We start from the raw sequence: 21508 nt of genomic DNA, 5'->3' as shown, positions 1-21508 counted from the left end.
GATAGATCACGCCACTGCACTCCAGCCTGGGCGATGAGCAAGACTCCATCTCAAAAAAAAAAAAAAAAAAAAAATAGATATAGATATAGATATAGAGATATATAATTTGATCAGCGCAGATCACAAAGATTATTACCAAACTGGAACTAGTATTAAGCTTCTCTGAACATAGCACAAAACGGCAATGACTACAAAATGTTGACTACAAACTGAATATGCAGCCAAACAAAAGCCTTTGGTTTTAATTTTTTTTCCACATGAACTTCTGTTAGGCTAAGTCTCCCACAAACTGTACTTTTTTTGTTCGTTTTTTGAGAGAGTCTTGCTCTGTCGCTCAGGCTAGAGTACAGTGGCGTGATCTCAGCTCACTGCAACCTCTGCCTCCCGGGTTCAAGCAATTCTCCTGCCTCAGCCTCCCAAGTAGCTGGGACTAGAGGCGCCCACCATCGAGCCTGGCTAATTTTTTATATTTTTAGTAGAGATGGGGTTTCACCATATTGGCCAGGCTGGTCTCAAACTCCTGACCTTGTGATCTGCCTGCCTGGGCCTCCCAAAGTACTAGGATTACAGGCGTGAGCTGCCGCACCTGGCCAAACTGTACTTTATATAGTATTTTTTAAGTCCAGAACTCCAAATGGATCCTTATACAGTTCACTTTCATACTGTTTCCTCATTTTAGTCTTTTGGAAGCTTTCTAAATCCACATGATGTCATCCATCATATGGGTAATACTATCAATGTTGAATCTGACTTTCACAAGTTTTAGAAGCACACCTTTATGCAGATTACTAATTGAACTGCTGAGGACAGAACCAAATTAAAAAACTGCAGGATAAAGTATGAAGGTCTGCTCCCAAACTGGCAATAAATCAATATTCAGAGTAAGGTTTTTCAATAAAACTACAGGATAAAGAATGAAGACCGGCTCCCAAACAGGCAATGAAACAAAATTCAGAGGAAGGTTTTTCAATCAACTACTAATTCCATCTAAACTGTACTTTACCAGTCTACATTTCTCTTTCTTCTGTCATTTAGATACTTCCTGTCTAATATTGTAGCTGCCAGCAACAAGAGGCTACTTATATTCTACACAATTAAAATTAAATAAAATTTAAAATACAATTTCTAAGTCACATTAGCCACATTTTAAGCAATCAGTAGACACATGTGGCTACTATCTACCATGTTGGAGAGCAAATACAGAATACGTCAATCATCACAAAAAGACGGCATTAGTCTGGATTCTACTGTAAAATGTTCCGCTAAGATTTAGATGGAGTATGTTTACATCACATCATTTATCTGTCTAGTTGTATCATACTTACTACCAATTAGTTTTTATAAGTTCACAGTTCACCCTGGGGTTCACATTTTGTGTTTTACACTCTACAAGTTTTAACAAATATATAACGATTATAACGACAAGTATCCACCATTACAGTATCATTCAGAATCATTTCAGTATCACTCATTACCCTTAAAATCCTGTGTTCTACCTGTTCCACCCTTTCTCCCTTTCCCCAAATCCCTGAAAACCATTTATTTTTTCATTGTCTCCATAGATTTTGCCTTTGCAGAAGGTCAAACAGTTGGAATCACAGAATATGTAGCCTTTTTAGATTGGCTTCTTATACCCAACAATTTTAATTTAAAGTTCTTCTAATTTTTTGTGGCTTTATAGCTCATTCCTTTTTATCACTGAATCATATTCTATTAGATGCATTCACCACAGGGATTACCCATTTACCTGTGAAGGATATCTCAGGTGCTTCCAAGTTTTGGCAATTATGTCTTTTTTTATTTCAATAAATTTTGCTCTTTATAAATACTATAATGTCCAAAAAATAAGCAAACAAATCCTATACAGACAAATGCTAACAGGACACTACTATATTGTACACTTTTCATTTTTCCTTTTTATGTTTTCCAACTTTTCTAAAATTATAAACATTATTATTCACAGAAAATTTTTTATTTTTAAACAACACAAACCAGATTTTATCCTTTTTTTCACGTTTTGTCTACTAAGAATACACTATTAATTTAATAAAATGGATTTTCACATTTACTTTATTTAGAATGAACATCTAAAATTTTAAAGAAAAATCTATTATCATGTAGACAAAGTCAGCTCAAAACTAAAATATAAGGACTAATGATTAAACAACTTAAACTTTATTTCCTTTCAAAACTTATTTCTCATATGAAAAATGTTTTTGTCAAACAAACACAATGTAACCACTCGGGTATCATGTTGACACACAGTAGTTTCTAAAAAAAAAAAAAAGCTCAACACTGAAAAACCAATTTAGTAATTCATATTCATAATTATTATTTCATAATAGCAAAACAAACCTTTAACAATGTAATCATTTTAGTTAAGCAAATTCTTTAGCCTAATATCTAACTGGAACTAGTTAAGAGGAAATGGGGATAAAAAAAGGTATCTATTACAGTAGTTCCCCTTTATCTGTGGTGGGGAGATACATTCCAAGACTCCCAGTGGGTGTCTGAAAACTGCAAAATATCAAACCCTATATATACTATGGTTTTTCCTATATATACATGATAAAATATAATTTATAAATTAGCCACAGTAAGAGATTAACAACAATAATTAAAAAATAGAAAATTATAACAATATTGCAGCACCACTACTCTTGGCTTTGGGGGGCATTATTAAGTAAAATAAGGGTTACTGAACACAGTCACTGTGATACTGCAACAGTAGACCTGATAACCAAGAAGAAAACAGCTAATATGATAATCAAGGAGGCTACTAATACTAAGTGTCTACAACCAGATGATTCATGTCCCAGGCAGGACAGAGCAAGACGGTACAAGACTACTCACAAGGGAATGTAATTTAAAACCTTGTTATTTATTTCTGGAACTTATCATTTAATATTTTCAGAATGTGGTTGACTGTCAGTAGTTGAAACCACAGAAAGCAAAACTTTGATAAGAGGGAACTACCACATATTCTTTTCAAGTAGAAGACATGGCATTTAGAGCAAAGCTAATTAAGAAAAGGAATAGCAACTTATAGACAAAAAAAAAAAAAAAAAAAATGTAACTGAGCATCTGAATGACCAGACATACAATGTAGCAAATAGGAGAGGTATTTCTTTTCAAGTAGGCTCATTAATTGTATATCAAGAAGAAATGAACACCTATCACAGAAAGCAGTGCCTAAAACCCATTACATAGATATAACATTTGTATGAGATATATTACATTTCATGGTAGACAATCAGTATGTAAGCAATAATGTTTACTCTCTTTCCTTATGAATATGGATAATAAAAGAAAACTCACAGCATTTATATGTGTAGGTACCACCTGTACCTCTCTGTGTTGCCTTGTGGGAATTGGGGCTCCTAGAACAGGTACAAATGCTGATATTTAGGCTACTGCTATTGCTGCAAGTAATAAACTGTCCTTTGTCTTTGTAAAAAAAAAAAAAAAAAAAGGAAAAAACGAAAACATAGCATTTATCAAGGAATCAATCTTTCTACTTAAGGGATTGCAAGACAAACTTGCTTCACAGAAATTCAATTCATAATTCACAAGAATATTATAACACAAAGCACTTTTTCTGGGCATCAGGTGATATGTAAAATGCATAAGCAACTAAGTTATGGGAAACATATACTCATATAAAACTAAAAACGGGGTTAAAATCATCAAAGTAAAGCAAAATATAAATAAGACTAATATAAGTTGGTATGATTTCCTGGTTTTGTTTTGTTTGCCCCAGAATCATCAAAATACTTACAAAGGCTACAGTTAAGTTATCCTTATTAAAACCAATATAACATCATGATTAATTTTCTATCACCTTGATCAAACTAGTTTTCAATTTTAACCCTAAGTAGAAAAGGTTTAGTTGTTCTTCTGTTTTCAATTTTTAGAATATTTATAAAAGACTAAAACAGTTTATCACAACAAAAACGTGATCTTATAAAGATGATAACAATCATTTCTCTTTAAATAAAAACACTAAAATATATTTTACTTTTAAATTTCTTCTTAAAATTATCTTGAAAAACCCTTTCCCTTTTATGCTTCAGAGAAAAAGGAGGATGCCTGCTAAGAGAACTAGTATTATCAAGTAAAATAATAAAGATGGCACAAAATTCACACTTTAATGCAACTCTTCTGGTTAAAAGAGAGAGAGAGAGAGAGAGAGAGAGAGAGAGAGAAAGGTACACTTGAACTTAAAAATAAAACTAATATCTCCCTCAACCAGAAATTCGACAAAATAGACAAAGCAATGAGCAGAGCTAAAAGTTGCAGTAAGCTCAGCTACAGTTCTGGACAGCTAGGCCAGGAGTTTGGTTCCTGCTGGGTAACCTAGATAAAAATTGATCCATGCAAATGGGAACTAGAGCTAATCTTAATGGAAGCCAGGGATTAGGCATGGAGCTTCCATGTTCACGAAAAAAAAAAAAAAAAAGCTGAACTACCATCGAAATGATTCCTGGGGCCACAGCTACTATAGAAAGTCAGGGCATGGAGTAAGGAGGAATGTGAAGGGGGAATCTTCAAATTAAGATCAATCTAAAAATTAAAATTCTGAACCATAAGAAATATTACACTAAAACTGGCAGTCAACAAAATCAGCAATGAAACATAAGAAAATAATATGAAACAACATGACAAAGACTTTGAAATAAGTATTATAAAGCTGAAAAGACAAAACAGTTGCTTTATTAAAAAAGGAATTTATAAAACAAAACAAAAAAGTTAAAGAAGAACTGGTGAATAATAAAAAGAGACATGCAGAAATCAAGAAATAAAAAAAAAAATCACTAAAAATTCCTCAGATAATTCTGTGGAATTAGTACAAGGATTTCACCTCGAATGCAAGACAGAAGTAAATAGATTTAAAAAAAAAAAAAAAATTAAAGTATTGAAGAGATGGAAGATATAGAGTGAGAGGTTCCAATATATCTCTGATAGGATTTTTGAAAGACGAAGACTAGAAAGAATGACAGAAAGGCATTATTTTAAACGATTATAGCCTGGAATATTCTAGGATTATAGAAATACATGAATATTAAGAAAGAATGCTTATAAAGGAATAACAAAAAGACCGCAAGTCTTTCATCAACCACAAATGCTGCTGGAAGGAAGTGGGGTGATAAATATAAGTGCTGAGAGAAAGATAATCTTCCTAGAATGTAATCGCCAACTAAACTATTATTACTCTTATTATTCAAGAACAAGAACAAAATTTAAACACTTTAAGACATACAAAGACTAAATACTTAGCACCCATTGAACCTCTCTAAAAGAATTCTTAATGAAGTACTGCAGTAAGAAGAAAAATGAATCTAAAGGAAAATCATGACTATAAGAAAGGATGAGCACACTCATAAAACATGCCAGTAAATTTAATTATACGCCCAAACAAATAAATCGTTTTTATCTTTAAAGAAAGAAAGCTCTCAATAATAGTAAGATGGACAAAAGGAAGTTATTCAGTGGTTGGAAGAAGCGTTCATAGCTACCCATTCATGTTTAAAACAAATTTAAGAGCATGCACCAGAAGTGAAATTCAATCTATTAGCTCGTAAACCAGAAAGAGAATAAAAGGGAATATAAAAATGTTATCAATCCTACAGACAACATAAAAGGGTAGAGGAAGAACGATAAACCCAAAAGCTTAGAAACTAAAAGATGTTCATCTAGTTTATGAATTACAATTAAACAATAAACAGTACATACCAAATGAAACACAGTTAAAGCACCACTTAGAAATTTTGAAAAGTGGAAATGAGGAAAGTGTTCACAAATAAATAGAGCTGAGCTACACTAGAAAAACAAAGAAGGAAATAAAATATAAAACTTAATTAATGAAATTAAAAATCTTATTTTTAATTGACAAAACCGAGAAGCAACCAATATATCCTTCAATAGGTGAATGAATAAACAAATTGTACTACATCTGTATAATGGAGTATTTTATTCAATGCTAAAACAACAACAACAACAACAACAAACAACAACTGTCAAGCCATGAAAAGACATGGAGGAATCTTAAATGCATAATGCTAAGAAAAGAACCCAATCTGAAAAGGCGACATACTATATGATTTCAAAATATGACATCTGGAAAAAAACATGGTAAGAGTAAAAAGGTCTGTGGTTCCCAAGGCTACAGGGGAAGGGAAGAATGAAATGGTAGAGCACAAAGGACTTTTTAGGGTGGTGAAACTATTCTGTATAATACTGTGATGGTAGATACATACCAGTATACATTTGTCAGGGCCCATACAATGCATAATACCAAGAGTGAATCCTTCTGTAATCCTACGGTAAACTATGGACTTCAACTAATAATAATGTGTAAATATTGGCTTATCAATCATAACAAATGTACCACTCTAATACAAGATGTTAGAAGAAAATAAGGGGAGTAGATATACAAGAACTCTATACGTTTCACTTATTTTTTCTGTAAATGTAAAACTGCTCCAAAAATTAGTCTATTAATTAAAAACAAAATATGGTATAAAATTCAAGAAAAAAATAATTGTAAAGCTATTATCAATGAAAATGATTATTCCCTTAATGCAGGTAAATGTTTGTAAAACTGAAGGATGCGTCATTCAGAGTGTAAGGGCCACAGTGAAAGGTGGTGGGATGCTAGCTTTTAAAGGCTGAAATCCTGGTGGCTCACGCCTGTCATCCCAGCACTTTAGGAAGCCCAGAAGGGCGGATCACTTGAGGTCAGGAATTAGAGACCAGTGTAGCCAACACGGCGAAACCCCGTCTTTACTAAAAATACAAAATTAGCCAGGCGTGGTGGTGCATGCCTGTAATCCCAGTTACTGAAGGAGAATTGCTGGAACCCATGCGGCAGAGGGTGCAGTGAGCCGAGATAGCATCACTGCACCCCAGCCTGGGTGACAGTGCAAGTGAGTGTGGTTTAAACAAAAATTATCTAGCCAAATGTCTTATATATAAAATATGCTTATCAAATCTTTGTGGAGAAAAGGAATAATAAAAGCAGGGAATCGGTGACTAATACAAGGTTGTTTTTGATGAATTTTTGTCATTAGGTCATAAAATATAAATCTCTTTTGGAATTTCACATTAAAATTTATTTTTCACATACAATAAAATAAATGTTTAGAATATTTCAAATGTTAGCACAATTATTATTGATAGCATAAGGAAACAAGTATTTGTAAACAGTCTAACATTTTTAAAAAAGAAACCCATTGTCATTGTGAAAGAAGTATATTTGTCATCACTGGGTTTAATTAGAAGACCTTTAGGCTCATCCCAACCTCTTCAGTATTTAAAAACTGGAAAACTGTCATATGTCTTATTATTTAAAAGGAACACATGCTGTATGAATAAATCCCAAAACATATGTGAGAAAAATAAAAATAAAGAAAAAAGGAACAAAAGCAAAAGCTAGTTTTCTGAAAACAAGGCAAAGACTACTCTAGCAAAAAGGAGATAAGTACATCAGAGACAGATAAAAGAAAGAGGTAATATAACTAAAAGCTAGCATAATTTTTTTAAATAAGAGCACATTATAAACAACTTTATAGCAAAAAACGAAGTACTCAGAAGAAATGGCTAATTTCACAAAAATATAATTATCAAACAACTTAGCAAGAGAAAGTCTGAATAAACAAACAACTACTGGAAAATTCAAATTGGTAATTGAAGTTGGTCCTCCAAAAGAGACTAGGCTGTATAATTCAGAGGCACTCTAGTATTAAATTTTCATGGATAGATAACTGCTTTCTTACAGAAACTTTTTTGAAAACACAAGACAAAGCTGAAACTGGAATAATGTTAACTATTAACACAGAATAATTTACAAATTCTCGAATCTGGCTGAGTTTCTAGGCAGAGTATAAACATCTAAAAACCATATAATGCATCAGTGCCTACCCAATAAGCCTTCAAGGAAAAAAAAAAAAAAAAAGACACATTCTTACACATTGAAGAAAACCGATACATTTCCTCTTTAATTACATAGAACATGTATTTTAAAAATTAGAGTTATTCTCAGAAATAGTTTGCAAATATTTTCTCCCATTCCCTAGGTTGTATTTTCATTCTGTTTATTGTTCCCTTTGTTGTACAGATGCGGTTTAGATTGATGTAATACAATTTGTCTATTTTTGCTTTTATTGCTTATGATTTGGGAGTCTTATCCAAAAAAAATCCTTACACAGATCAATGTCAAGAAGCATTTCTCTTACGTTGTTGTCTAGTAGATTTATCATTTCAGATATCAGTTAAGTCATTAAACTATTTTGAGTTAATTTTTGTACATTATGATAAAGGTCTAGTTTCATTCTTCTGCAGATGAATATCCAGCTTTTCCAGCCCGATTTATTGAAGAAACTGTCCTTTATCCATTGTGTCTTCTTGGGACTTTTGTCAAAAATCAGTTGGCTATGAGCCCGTGGATTTATTTCTGCATTCTCTATTCTGTTCTATTGGTCACTGTGTCTATTTTTATGCCAGTACCATGCTGTTTTGATTACTATCGTTTTGAAGTATATTTTGAGGTGTCTGGTACTGTGATGCCTCAAGATTATTTTGGCTACTCAGGGTCTTCTGTGGTTCCATACAAATTTTAGGATTGTTTTTTCTATTTCTGTAAAGAATGTTGTGGGTATTTTGATAGGGATTGCACTGCCTGTAGATCACTTTAGGAGTACAGACATGTTATCAACATTAGTTCTTCCAATTCACCAGTACAAAATATCTTTCCATTTATTTGCATCTTATTCAATTTATTTCATCAATGTTTTATATGTTTTCAATGTAGAGATCTTTCCCATCTCTGGTTAAATCTATTCTCAGGTATTCTGTATATGTGTAGCTATTTTAAATGGAATTGTTCTCCTGATTTATTTTTCAGATAGTTTGCTTTTAACGTATTAATATACAAATGATACTGATTTTTGTATGTTGATTTTTATATCCTGGAACTTCATTAAATTTGTTTATTCTAACAGTTTTTTAAGAGTCTTTAGGGTTCCCTATATATAAGATTGGATCATGTCGTCTGCAAACAGGGACAATTTAACTCCTTCCTTTCCACACTGGATGTCTTTTACTTCTTTCTCTTGCCTACCTGCTCTGGCGAGGACTTCCAGCACTATATTGAATAGAAGTGGCAAAAGTGTGCATCCTCGTCTTATTCCAGATCTTAAGAGAAAAAGTTTTTAACTTTTCCCCATTCAATATCATGTTAGCTATAGGTTTGTCATATATGACTTATGTTATGTTGAGGTACATTCCTTCTAATGTGTTGAGGGGTTTTAATCATGAAGTGATGCCGAATTTTGCCAAGTGATTTTTCTGCATCTACTGAAATGATCATAAAGTTTTGTCCTTCATTCTATTCATGTGATATATTACGTTAATTAATTTGCATATTTTGTACCATCCTTGCATCCCTGGGATGAATCCCACTTGGTCATGGTGAATGATCCCTTTAATAAGCTGCTGAATTTGGATTGCTAGTATTTTGTTGAGAATGTTTTACATCTATGTTTATCAGTAATACTGGCCTATAGTTTTCTTTTCTTGTTGTGTCCTTGTGTGGTTTTGGTATCACGATAGTGCTCAGCCTGTGGCGTGACTTTGGAAGTATCCACTCCTCTTCAAGTTTTTGGAATAATTTGAATAGAACCATTATAAGGCCTTTATTGGCAGAATTCAGAAGTAAAGCTATCAGATCCTGGAATTGTCTTTGATGGGAGATTTTTTATTACTGATTTCATCTCATTACTTGTTACTGGTCTGTTCAGATTTTCTGGTTCTTCATGATTCAATTTTGGTAGGGTTTATGTGTCTAGGAAGGCTAATATCCAGAATAATAAGGAAATTAAATAACTCAATTGCAAAATAATCTGACAACTAATCCATCAAAAATGAGCAAAAAATCTGAATAGACATTTCTCAAAAGAAAACATACAAAAGGCCAACAGGTATAGGCAAAAAATGCTCAACATCACTAATCATCAGGGAAATGCAAATCAAACCACAAAGAGGTACCATTTCACTCCAATTAGAATTGCTATTACCAAAAAGACAAAAATAAACAAAAAACAACTGTTGGTGCAGATGTGAAGAAAAGGGAGGTCTTAAACACTGTCAGTAGAAATGTAAATTAGTACAACCATCATGAAAAACAGTATGAAGGTTTCTCAAAACATTAAAAATACCACTATCATATGATCCAGCAATCCCACTACTGGGTATATATCCAAAGGAAAACAAATCAGTATGATGAAGAGATACCTGCACTCCCATATTTACTGCCGCACTATTCACAACAGCCAAGATATGAATCAACCTAGCGTCCATCAACAGATGAATAGATAAAGAATATATAGTATATACACAATGGGATACTATTCAGTCGTAAAAAGCAATGGAATCCTGTCACTTGCAACAACATGGATGAACCTGGAGGACATCATGTTAAGTGAAATAAGCCGGGCACAGTAAGACAAATACTGTTTGCTCCCACTCACATGTGGAATCTAAAAAAGCTGATCTCATAGAAGTAGAGAGTACAATAGTGATTACCAGAGGCTGGGGAGATTGAGGGTGGAGAGAGAATAAGCAGAGTTTGGTCAATGGGTACAAAGTTACAGTTAGAGAGGAGGAGTAAGTTATGGCCTATCTAGGGCACAGTAGGATGACTAGGGCTAACAATATTGTGTTGTGTATTTCAAAAAAGCTGGAAAAGAGAATTTTCAATATAACAAAGGAATGATAAATGTATGAGGTGATGGTTATGCTAAACACTCTGATTTGATTTTTAAACAACGTATACATGTATTGAAACATCACACTAGACCCCATAAATAGGCATAATTATGCATCCATTAGAAACAAAATTTAAAAAATTTTTGAGAGATGGTAAATAGTATAACCAAAAAAGTTTTTAAAAATTAGAGTTGATTTATATGTTAAAGTAATAAATAGCACATATTATAAATTACAGTAAGCATAGTATGCAAAGAAAAAGTGTATGCAATTTAGGAAATGTCTTCCTTTGAGATACGAAGCAATTTTAGACTTCCATATGAAATTTTAAAATGTGCATATTGAAAACTAACAATCTGAAGTATAATAAGAGAAGAAAATATTAAAACCTGAGAACAGTTTTGAATTGACAGTTCATATGGATCTGAATATGGATAATTATAAAAAGCAGATAATGTTATTTAAAACTTTATACATTATTCTTAGTCTGAATTGTGGCACAGAAAGTTATTAAGTATTCATACATTATAAAATAAGGTCATAAATTACATAAGAAAATGACCATGAAAATTATGACAGCATTTATTTATCTCTTAAGAAGAATTTCTATGCAAATTGTGGCTGTTTGCAGAGAATTAGATAAATTATATTTACAGAATAACTAATGCTCATTATTTACAGGTACTTAATCTACATAACAATTTAACAAAGCTAAAACTAAGGTCACTTGCAACTTCATTAAGACAACTTGGAATGTGAACACTATTTATTCCTCACATACTATAATTAATTAGCTGCATAGTAAATAAGTCAAAGCTAGGAACCACTACATATTTAAAAGCTTACTTTACATTTTCATGTATATGGCAAATTGACAACTTCCCTGATTCTTAGAAAGATATTCTGATATTAATTGTCTCAGAAGACAAGTTTCATCCATTATGTGTGTATGTATGTGTGTGCTCATGCATGCATACACATATATATATAACTTAAAACTTATCTATTAAATCTTAAATATTTGAGTGAATGTTTACAGCAATTTCTAAATCTAATAACCATACTTATTTATATTTACAAACTGATATTATCCAAAATGTTTTTATTTATCTCAAACACGATGAACAGAAACATCTCTTTGTTTTACTAATAAAATGCATTTATCTTTCTTCCCCATATCAATAGATTCATGTAACTGTCAATATGTCTAATCCAAGTACCCATGTGCTCTTCCAAATCATTCCTAACAACATTCATTATATCACACACAATTTTCCAGTATTTCCTTCTTAAAAGCATGTATGAAAGATCCAAAAGGAGAGGACTTAATAAAGCAAGATATGGGAGAAGGTCGATTAAACGATTAAACTTTGTTAGATTACCTTTTATCTCCCCAAACTTAAAAGTACTTGGCACAGAGTACAGAATTAATGACTGAATAAATGAATGAGTGAACAGTATCAGAGAAGTATGAAATTTGTCAAACTGTCTTACTCCCTGAACAACCATTCCAATCAAGAGCAAATTAGTTCAAAATCTGTTATTGCCATAAATTGGAAACATATATTTAAGCTCCTCATTGTGAGCTCAATATATTAATAATGCATTTTTACCCACATCTATAACAAGACAATATATGACCTCGAAAATGTTTCAGGTTGACAGGTATCTTAAAAGTCATAAAAATCCAACTTTCCACAAATCTCAGCAAAAGTGATGATTCAGCATGTGCTTCTACATCTTCAATAACAAGTCTCACTACTTGCCAAAAGAGGTTGGTATATTTAAAGGACTTTGAAAATTGAAAAGGTTTGACTGAGCTAAGACCTGTCCTCACATATTTTTTACCCAGAAATCCTAGTTGTAACCCTTGGACCACCCTTCTTCTATATACAGCTCTTCGAGTACTATGCTCATCTCTCTCTCACTGGAGCTTTCTCTTTAGAAGGACTACCAATTGCAGTTTTTTTCTTAAGTGGGAAAAAAGCAACATACAACCAAGATAAATAAAAAGTATGGCTTGGGTTTTCCTAATACAGATTATAAAACTTAAAAGATCTGTAATAGCGGATAAATTACTTCAAGTATGTTGACCTTTCCAAAACGTTATACTCAGCTAAAAGTAGAACACAGGATTCTTTTTTTTTTTTTTTTTTTTTTTTTTTGAGACGGAGTCTCACTCTGTCGCCCGGGCTGGAGTGCAGTGGCCGGATCTCAGCTCACTGCAAGCTCCGCCTCCCGGGTTTACGCCATTCTCCTGCCTCAGCCTCCCGAGTAGCTGGGACTACAGGCACCCGCCACCTCGCCCAGCTAGTTTTTTGTATTTTTTTAGTAGAGACGGGGTTTCACCGTGTTAGCCAGGATGGTCTCGATCTCCTGACCTCGTGATCCGCCCGTCTCGGCCTCCCAAAGTGCTGGGATTACAGGCTTGAGCCACCGCGCCCGGCCGAACACAGGATTCTTGAGTTTTTCCTCATAAAAACTGTATCCCTTTTAAAGTAAAAATAGTAATGAATAACCTAAAATAGCAGACAATGTGGAAGTGAAAAGAAACTTGGGAGAAAATGGGCATATCACTTTAGAGTATACAGTATGAACATATTCAGACATATACCCACAAATTAAAGACAGACAAAAGATACATCTGATCCAAATAACTTTCCACCCAAAACCAGTGAGTACTTTTGAATGCAAAATGTTTAGTGATAGGAATACATGCAAAAAGTTTATATACACATGAGTAAATATTTAGGATAAGAGTCTTTTTGTTTTCGTTTTTGACAGGCTCTTACTCTGTCACCAGCATGGAGGGCAGTGGCACAGTCATGACTCACTAAAGCCTCAACCTCCCAGGCTCAAGTGATCCTCCCACCTCAGCCTCTCAAGTAGCTGGGACTATACGCACATGCCACCATGCCTGGCTAAGTTTTTTTCCTTTTTTAGCGTTAGAGTCTTTATTGCAATGTTATTTATAATAGCAAAAAACTAGATAAAACTTGAATCTTCAATAGCAAATAATAATACTACCCTGCAACCATTAAAAATTATTACATTATAGATTATTCTCATTAAAACAAGCATTACAAAATGTTAAGGAACATAAAAGCAGGTTCAAAATTATATATCCTGTGTGACCTAGTTTTTAAGTATTTTTATTTTAAAAGATATATACTCCAAAATTTTGCAGTGAGTATGACTGAATAATGGTGGGTTCCCAGATGATATAGTTCCTGCATTCTGCTTATATATGAACTACATTTTCTAAAACTATGACATATTTTTCAAAATTAGAAAAATATAGTTGTATAAAAAATGGGTGGCAATAAAAATGGAAATTTCCATCACTATACTGAAAAAAAAAAAAGAGAAAAAAATTGATTGGTATCTAATAAAACACTATGGCTTCACTAGTAGCCATAAACTGAGAAAATTAGAAGGACATAAGAGAAAAAAATGGTGGCAAAATCACAATAAGTAACAAATGAAAACATGTTCTTTCCTTCGGAAAGGTAAAAGAGTCATTCTCTTACTACTACTACTTTTGCTTGCATCTTCTCCTACAGAGAATGTTAGCTTAAAAAAGAAAAGAGTGGAACAAAACCCATAAATATTGAATGCTAGCTACAGCAAAGGAGACAGTAGTAAGGAACATCCTAGCCCTTCAAATAAGTTCAGGTATGCAGACCCTGACACAGCATATCACAAGGTTCAAGAACCACTTACACATTTGATCTCAGAATCATTGCTGTCTCTTGAGAAATTTTTTTTAAAAAAATAGTAAGTGTAAGATGAAGGCAAAAGTCCCCAATTTGAAAAAAACAAAAGATAAAAATGATGGACTGTGAAAACTACTTAATTGTAAGCTTAACATCAAAAAATGACAATGTGAATTAAAAAAAAAAAGTCATGACAAAATAATTCTTATGAGATTATTAGGTTAGCGGTTCTTAAATTGGCAAAGCAACTGGAAGTGTGACATCTTTGAAGATGATGGGGCAAAGCATTCTACATGTCAGTACTATTAGAAGACTAAACAGCTGTATCCAAATTGTGTTGATAACGGATTAATGTCAACATAGAAGAAAACTGAAGTTGTACATATTAAAAAAAAAAAAAAAAGACTAAGGAATGAAAAAACATAACTGCCATCATATGTTTAAAAGATAGTCATATAGGAGTAGCTGCCTGTGCCTTTGTTGCCCCATTGCACACATAAAGGACTGAACAGCAGTAGGAGTATTATCAGCTAGCAAAAGAAGTAATTTACAATATAACTACTCCAGAAAGAGATGGGATAACATTTGAATAAAAGAAGCTCTTCATCAGAATAAGCATACCTCATTACATGAGGATCACCATTTCCATAGAATTCTAAACACACAAATACCACACTGGATGGAGAAATTCTATGATTCTAAACATTCCTGTAAATGATAATTTTCAATTCAGGCAGCAGGGTAGAGGCTCTTCTGATTATTTGGTGAAAGACAACAAAAAACCAATACATATTGGTCCTCATAGCTGAAAGGACACTTCTAATTCAATCTGGCTGATGTGGTATCATAGCTCAGCAGTACTAAGGCTACCAAAAACAATGTACAGCACCTAATGAATGGAGAGCCTTTTCATAAAGCACTAATATGAATCTTTCAGTACAGCAACATTTTAAATACCTTATTCTAGTTACAAAAAAAACTATTACACCCTCTTTATCAAATTGTAATACACACATTAAATGAGAGGTTCTCAAAGTGTGAGCTAGAATCTCTAAGATCCTTTCAGAAGATATATGAGGTGAAAATTGTTTTCATAATCATACTAAAACATTATTTAACTTTTTCATTCTCATGTTCCCATGAGCATAATGTAGTGGATTTTTGCAGAGGCTACATAATGTAATGTGTGATATCAGAATATACTGAACACAAAAGTATATATGGGAACTAGCTGTCTTCTATTAAGCCAGACATTGAAATCATTTATAAAAATATGATACAATGCCACTCTTCATACTTTTCTGATTTTAGAAAAGTTATTATTCATTCAAATGTTATTTATACTATAGTAATATGATAGATTTAGTATTTATTATTTTAAATGATTTGGGGCTGGGTGCAGTGGCTCATGCCTGCAATCCCTGCACTTCAGGAGGCCGTGGCAAGAGGATCACTTGAGGCCAGGAATTCGTGACCAGTCAGGGTGACATCACAGAACCCTGTCTCTACAAAAATATTCTTTAAAAAATTAGTTGCATGTGGTGACGCATCCTTGTCCTAACTACTAGAGAGTCTGTGGCAGGAGGATTGCTTGAGCCCAGGAGTTACAGGTTATAGTAAGCTATGGTCATGCCACTACACTCCAGCCTGGGTAACAGAATGAGACTCTGTCTCTGAAAGGATAATAAAAAAGACTAAAAAAAAAAAAATGATTTAATAGACACTTATTAAATTAATATAGTAAAAATTTTCAATTTTGATTTTTAATATGGTAAATATCAATACAGCTCAATAACAAAGAAAAAGTATATGAGGTTCTCAGTAATTTTTAAGAGTGCAAAAGAGTTTCGAGAACAAAAAACTTGAGAATCATTGTATTAAAGCAAGCTAATTATTCTCCACCAAATTTTCAAAGGATGATAGAATCATTTCTGACGCAAATAAGTTCCAAAAATACACAATCTTCCCTCAGAAGACAATCTAACCAAATAACTCACACTGCTGGACATCAGACATGTATCTGGAGGTTCAGAAATGAACTTGCATGGGTCAAGTAATGCCATCTGCCTAGAGTCAAGAGATAATACTAACAGCAAATGTCAAATCACAAATGCTATAAAGCAGCAGCCCATCTGCACAAAAGCAAACTACGGTTGTATCAATAAAATCAAAACTCACTTTTTCTAAAAACTCATTACACAGTAACTCTATCAATATTTACAGCAGCATTAATAGCTTTGCAAATAGCATGTAATATTAAATAGTACTGAGATATGTATACTTCAATATATCTCCAATATGCTAGCCTTTCAGATCCCACTTTAAATATTTCTCAAGCTTTTTTTTTTATTAACATCTTTTCCATCTTAACAAGAACTATTAATATCAGAACTCACTTCAAAAACTTAGTCCAAAAGATTTTCTTTAGGGTAGTCACACGTTAAAAAGCCAGGCAGGAAAAAAATAAAAATAATTAAATAATTCCCTGAATTAAGACCTCACTTTTAAACATCACTTTATTATTGGAAACATCCATAGATAAGAAGGCATAGATAAAAATTTATTTACTGACATATAAGGTATACACCTAAATACAAGTTCGATTATACAACTATATGGTGCAAACACTTGAGAACCTGGTCTGTGAAACATTATGTCTCATATATATTATCTCACAAATCCTCACAGCAACACTGTGAAGCAAATATTTCACAAATTAGAGAAATGAGGTTCACAAGAGCTTAGTAATTTGCCCATAGTCAGTAAGACATAAGCAAACAGAGACAAAATTTGGCCTGGCTTTGTAAGAAAAGAGATTCCTTCAAAGAGCCTTGCCAGTTAATGTTCTTTTCTTCAAAACATCTGATGGCATACTAGATAAGAATGGTAGATCTATGCTGAGAAAAAAAGTCCCAGCATTTCTACCACTCTCTTGCTTTGTGACTTTAGTAAACAACTAACTGAACCTCAGTTTTCTTCACCTTTATAAAGAGGATATCATTCCTACACATTGCAGGACTGTGAAGAAGCTGGTTAGGTCAAAGAAGAAAGCCTGGCTCAGGTCCATACATAACAGGCACTTAAAACCTGGTAGCTTTACTGTTGTTAACACTACTACTTTCTAGGGTAAAATTTTCTGTTGAAATTCCATTAATTACACCATTCCAATAGAACGAATCCTACTGCTACAATTCTGGTTCTGAAACAGCAGCAGCAGGAAGATAAACTGTACCAATACTAGACAGGTTTTGATTAAGAAAATAACATGGAATATTCAAGTCCTATTCACTTCCAGGTGTTAAAATGCACTTCTAAAAGTGAATACAATTCAAGAACATAAAGAACCTTAAAGATCTTCTAGCCAATCAAATTCTAAGGCTAAATCATAATGCCTACAGTCTTACCTGGAAAATTACAGAAGCCAAAAGAAGAAATGCTCTTAGAAGAAAGTAACATAGAGGCTCAAGGTAGGGAGGGAAAAGGGGATGATATTCGCAAAAGCTAAGAAGCGTGTTGTTTTATTAGTACAACATACAGGAGAACACAAACGTACGTTCTATGTAATGAATTCCCAGAGGAATTATTAAAACTCATCTTAAACATGTCTAAAACACGAGGACATAGATGTACTTTCTATATAATGAATTCCCTGAGGAATTATTAAAATTTATCTTAAACAAGTCTAAAACAGGAGAACATAGATGTACTTTCTATGTAATAAATTCCCTGAGAAATTATTAAAACTTATCTTGGCCGGGCGCGGTGGCTCAAGCCTGTAATCCCAGCACTTTGGGAGGCCAAGACGGGCGGATCACGAGGTCAGGAGATCGAGACCATCCTGGCTAACACGGTGAAACCCCGTCTCTACTAAAAAATACAAAAAACTAGCCGGGTGAGGTGGCGGGCGCCTGTAGTCCCAGATACTTGGGAGGCTGAGGCAGGAGAATGGCGTGAACCCGAGAGGCGGAACTTGCAGTGAGCCGAGATCCGGCCACTGCACTCCAGCCTGGGCGACAGAGCGAGACTCCGTCTCAAAAAAAAAAAAAAAACTTATCTTAAGCAGGGTCTAAAAGTTTCATCCTTTTATTTCAGCCAATTCCTTATTTGAAACTCTAAAAGGAAAAGATCTTGTTTCTAAAGAAATTTTGAATTAAGAGTAGATGTCAATAATTCCCCTACATAAATTTAAGATGCTTAGCTTCAAAACACAGGAATATGTACAGATCTACTTAAACTTCAGTGTGCCTGTGTACTTTGTCAGAATGTCTGAATTTACATCCTGGATCCACTATCTACTCTGTACCTCCAGACAAATTTCCCAGCATCTCCACAATCAATTTGCTAATCTATAAAATATCTGCCACCAGCAAGCAATAATCTATGGGGCTGACAAAGCATTTACTTAAGGTACCAGCAAAGCAGACCAGGAAAGTTAGAAAAACTTCTCAAAAAGGAACTTGATGTCTGAAAAAGACATCAACTTTATCACCATGGTAATAAATGAAATTTCGTCAGATTTTCTTATGCTTGCTTTAGTATGCTATTTTTTAAAAATTTTTAATCACATATGGGAGGGGAGGAGAAATGCCTCAGAGTGTAACTTTTTCAGTTCTTAGGGCTTCTAACATTTTAATCCAGCACTGCCTATCTCAAAGCACTGCTATAAACATTAAATGAAGTCACCCACATAAAGCACTTAACATAATGCCTTGTCATGTAATAATGTCAGTTATTATTATTACTATTGTCATTAGTCTTATTCCTCTCCACATTTCAGATGGAAACCTCTCACACGGTCTTTGTGGCAAATGTAATCATATGAATATACTTTTTGTTTCCATGTTTCTAACACTAGTTTAACAATAACATAAAGGTCTTTTTTAAAAAGACGTTTAATAGCTAGCCCTTAAAAATGGCTTTATCATCAATTAGTCATTAGGTGAATAAACTATTCAGAGCTGGGAAACCACAGGTTGAGAAGAATTTTTGCCATCAGCATAGAAGTAGCTTTATATGCTTATTATATGCTTTTCTTAGATTATATGTAAAAATATTCCCATTTTTACATTTCTGGAGCAAGAGCACACAGCATGCTACTTAAATATTCCTGTTTAAATAAAGACTCAAGTAAAAGCTTAAAAAGATATAGAAATTAACTGTTATCATATGAACTGATTGATTATGCTCTTTTTAATTATCTTCTTTCCAGGCTTAAGTATGTAGAAGTAAATAGACAACACACAAGGTATAGCACACCCTAAAGTGAAAACAACACTGGTCAAGAACAATTGTAGTGAAACAATTGTAGGGAAACAACTGTAGAAAACTACTAAAGCATCACTTGAAAATTATACTGAAAATGTGTTATAACAACAGAATGTAACATATAACAGCAAAGCATTATATCTAAAATATAAAGCGTGAATAACCTAAACTGCAGAACAAAAATTATGATAATGATTCATTTTTATACACAAACAGGAAAACACTGACTATATAAAACCATAAAGAACTACCACTCAAGCCACTGATGGGATGTGAAATATTAACTTACATGTTAAACTATCCATTAACCCTGGTTGAAAAAAATCATTGAACCAAACTATGTAGGCTTCAGGGTGGCTTGTCATATACCTTAACAAGGTGCACAGCCCTCACCTCCTTTGCTCTTACCTATCTGCATACCCTTGTTTCTCAGCACTCCACCTTTGCATCTTGTATGCTTGCTGTATAGAGCTACAGCTCTCTGAAAACAGTGTTCAAGCCTGAAATATGCTCCCTACCTTTCTGGTCCATTTGAAAGAGTTAAATCTAGTCTTATCTTAAGACTTGGTTCAAGCTTAACCTTCTCTATGCATACTTTTCCTCATACTAACACCTCTATAAAATCTATGACTTGTTCTTTTACGCACCTACTTTCTTTGCATGTAGTATTATAATACTTATGATATTTCAATACAGTTACTTGTTGACATGTCTCCTCCTGCTAGACAATTAATTCTGAGAACAAGTTTACTATTTTATTTATCCTTTTACGTTCAGTAAATAGCACTGTACCTAGCAATACAATAAGCATACAATAAATATATGAAAATGAAGCTATTACGAAAAAAATCCAGAACAAATATTCCCCTTCCAACAATCAGATTCAGTTACATACTTTAAAATTGTGGTGAAAGACTAAGAAATACAAACTTACTATAGATATTCAGAAGTGAAAGTAATGGTTTTATGGCTAAGAAAATAAAATATCCATTAATTAGACATTCATAAGTTTCAGTTTACTATAATCATAATTGGATAACCGCTATTATGATGAGCAAATATTAGTAAAATTTTCTTCATAAATCACAGTTTTTAAAACAATATTATGTTCAGAATGTTAGAGAAAATTTAATAGTGTAGAATAGATCTGATATAAATTAAACCAAGTGTAAAACATTCAAGGTAAATAAGACTGATCACAGAATTAATGATACAATACCTTACTTCCAAACTAACATTAGTCGGCATAACACCTATCACTATCATGGGTTAAGTCCTCCAATACCTACTTAGCTAATTCTCTTTTCTCTGAAAAATACAGCTAGTATTTTTTCTGTATTTCTGATATGCAATGTGATTTAAAAATTCTTAATTCCAATAATAACAACGAAAATAATCACAACTACCACATAATCATTATTTACTATGTTACTTATCATTTTGCATATATCATATTCAATCCTTATAACAATTCTGTCTTGATATTGGTGTCTCCTTGAGATAGCCCAACAAGAAAATTGAGTTTCTGAGATATTAAGTTACCTAAAGTGTCACAACCAGTAAGTGGAAAGGGAAGAACAAACTGGTTTCAAAGCCTGTCCTTTCTCAACAGTAGGCCATCTCTCTTAATCTTTCATGAAATATGTTACTCATTCAATTTGTCCAGTATTAAAATTAAGTTGACATCAAACCAGCACTGTCCCAGTAACCAGGGCATGTGGACACCCAACTATTGCCTGCTGACTCCTCTGCTACACTCATTA

General features: G+C 33.2%; 1 protein-coding gene across 4 annotated transcripts in view; it reads right to left on the bottom strand.

Moving 5' to 3' along the window:
* Positions 1 to 21508, bottom strand: part of ASCC3 (activating signal cointegrator 1 complex subunit 3) — a 418508-nt gene that overhangs the window by 364831 nt on the left and 32169 nt on the right. The window lies entirely within an intron of this gene.

The sequence above is a fragment of the Rhinopithecus roxellana genome, chromosome 4 (genome assembly GCF_007565055.1).
Source record: "Rhinopithecus roxellana isolate Shanxi Qingling chromosome 4, ASM756505v1, whole genome shotgun sequence".
Taxonomy (NCBI): domain Eukaryota; kingdom Metazoa; phylum Chordata; class Mammalia; order Primates; family Cercopithecidae; genus Rhinopithecus; species Rhinopithecus roxellana.
Note: the sequence above shows the minus strand (reverse complement) of the source record. Positions and strands in the feature narration are given on the sequence as shown.